A 2561-nucleotide genomic window follows, 5' to 3' on the forward strand; every position below is an offset into this window, starting at 1 on the left:
GACCTTCTGGCTCTGCAACCCCCTGACAGGAGGGGGGAGCCGGGGAGGGTCGGGCTCTGCTCCCAGGGAACAAGGGACAGGAGGAGAGGGAACGGCCTCAGGTTGTGCCAGGGGAGAGTCAAGTTGGATATTTGGGAAAATGTCTTCACTGAAAGGGTGATCAGGCATTGGCAGGGACTGCCCAGGGCAATGGTGGAGTCCCCATTCCTGGAAGTGTTCAGGAAACACTTGGATGTGGCACCTGGGGACATGGTTAAGGGGTGGCCTTGGCAGTGCTGGGGGAACACTTGGGCTTGGTGGTCTCAGGAGGCATTCCAACCTAAAGGATTCTATAAAAGATTTTGGAACAGCCATCCTGTGGCAGCTCCAGGGCCCTGGTCTCCTCCCCAGCCTTGGTCAGAGCAGGTTCCTGGAGCAGAGGCAGAGCAGGACAGGCTGATGCAGCACATCCTTTGGTGTCCTCTTGCAGCCTCCAGCCCTTTCCATCTTGAATGAAAATTTTCCAAGCCAAATAGTCCTTCTGTTTACCAAGACAGGAATTTCTCTTGTCCCGTGTTCCTTTGAAACCCTTTGGGTGTTCAACGTCCCCAGTGTCCTGAGCTCTGCAGCTCAGCTGTTGAGTGAGGATCCAGCTCTTTTTTTTATTTATTGTTTTGGGGTTTTGTTCCTTTTTTACTCCAAACCTGCCTTCTCATCTTCTGTGGCACCCTGGGACGTCTGTGTTGGAGGAGGCTGTGGACATAGTCCCCTCTGGAGTGTGAAAAGCTCTGGATATCCCTTGTAAGTCCCATTTTACACGAGGAGTGCCCCACATCATGGACAATTATCCGTACTGGAAAGCCTCAGTATTACTCCCAAACAAGTAAAAAAAAGACTTTAATAATAAAAAGCTGAATGCCTTTGGTTGCACACGCAGAGCCCTGAGTTTTGCTGCAAGAAGGGACTTGTGGATATTGTCTCTGAGTCTTTAGAAACACATAATTCTCTCCGAGCTCCTTTGTTCCTCTGGATAGCCTGAGCCATGCTGGGTGTGTTTCCCTAATCTTGAAATCTGTGAGCTTTAAGGAAAAAAATTGAGTTAATTAAAACAGTTTTTACATGTATTCTCCCCCCGAGTGTGGGACTGGAGCAGCGCTCACTGAAGGAGCAGGAATCTTTGGCCATTATCCCCTCCCAAATCTCTGCTTAATTTGGACCAGAGGGGTTTGAAACTCCGCTGTTTAGGGAATGAATATCCTATTTCCAATGTGTCTGCTCAATTGACACAAATCCCAGTGGGGAAATCGGGAGCCATAGGAAGGAGAGGTGGGTGGGAGCAGCCGCCACTCCCACGAATATGTTTCCTCTCCGGGAGTCGTTGATGAGATGCTCTGCAGTTGCAGGAAGCTTGAATGCTGCCACTTCTTTTTTATGTTCTTCCTGTGTCCTGCCAGAGTTCATCTGACATTAATTGGCGACAGGTTTGTGTTTTCCTCCAGCTCCCTGGAGCAGAAACTCTCCCTCCCCTTCTCTGCTGGTGGCGGTGAAGATGTGGCTCCAAGGGCCTTGGTGGTCAGACCCCCACGTGGAGCTGGTTGGACCCTCATGTCCAGCCTGTCCTGTGCCTGGGGCAGGTCCCTCCATGTCCAGCCTGTCCTGTGCCTGGGGCAGATCCCTCCATGTCCAGCCTGTCCTGTGCCTGGGGCAGATCCCTCCATGTCCAGCTTGGCCTGTGCCTGGGGCAGACCCGCAGCTCCCCGGCTGTCCCAGCCCAAAGTCCATGTCTGGACTGTGCCCAAAGCTGGGATTTGGTGGTATGTGGACACCTCCTCCTCCACGTTCATCCTGGTTCAGCAGCAACCCAGTTCCTCAGCCAGGAGCAGCATCTTGTACCACTTGAAAAGTTAAGTTGGGCTTCTTTCACCTGGCATTGGCATCTGGCAGGTCTCTGTGGCTCCAAAACCTGAGGGTTTCCTGGTTTTCCCATCCCTGTGGGGATGGTCACTCCAGAGCCCAGGTTTGGTGAGCTGTTTTTGCTGCCTGTGCCATCCCACCACAGCATGGGTGCAAGGTCTGCAGAAAACAGCACAAAACTGCCAAATGGGGCTTTTTTAGCATTGCTTTTAGTCTACTCCCTTAAAAATCCAGAAGTCTGGAGTCTGGTCCTTATGTGAACACCTCAGTGAGATGCCACAGCAAATTCCAGCCCTGAAGAACTGAAAACTGGAAAACAAGTGGGCTCTAATAGAGAAAATATCTCAATGAATGTAATTAACAGGCTTTAATGAGTTTGGGGATTTTTTCCATGTTGGAGGGGAATTGTTTTCCTTCACGCGTGGCGCAGATACCGGGAACACGTCAGTCCTTGAGCATTGCCTGGTGCTTGGACAGCCCTGGCACAGGAAATCAGGAAATCGTTTGTGTTTGACTGCAAAAATATTGTACTCTCGGATACCGTTAAGTGGCGATTGTTTGGTTTTGATTTCCCAATCTCAAGTTTTCATTCTTTCCCCAGGCAGCCCAGAACCCCCCGTGCCCTGGGCTGATCCCCCAGCGTGGGCAGCAGGGCAGGGGGGGATTCT

The sequence above is a fragment of the Manacus vitellinus genome, unplaced genomic scaffold, assembly GCF_001715985.3.
Source record: "Manacus vitellinus isolate BGI_N305 unplaced genomic scaffold, ASM171598v3 scaffold_49_pilon, whole genome shotgun sequence".
Lineage (NCBI taxonomy): Eukaryota > Metazoa > Chordata > Aves > Passeriformes > Pipridae > Manacus > Manacus vitellinus.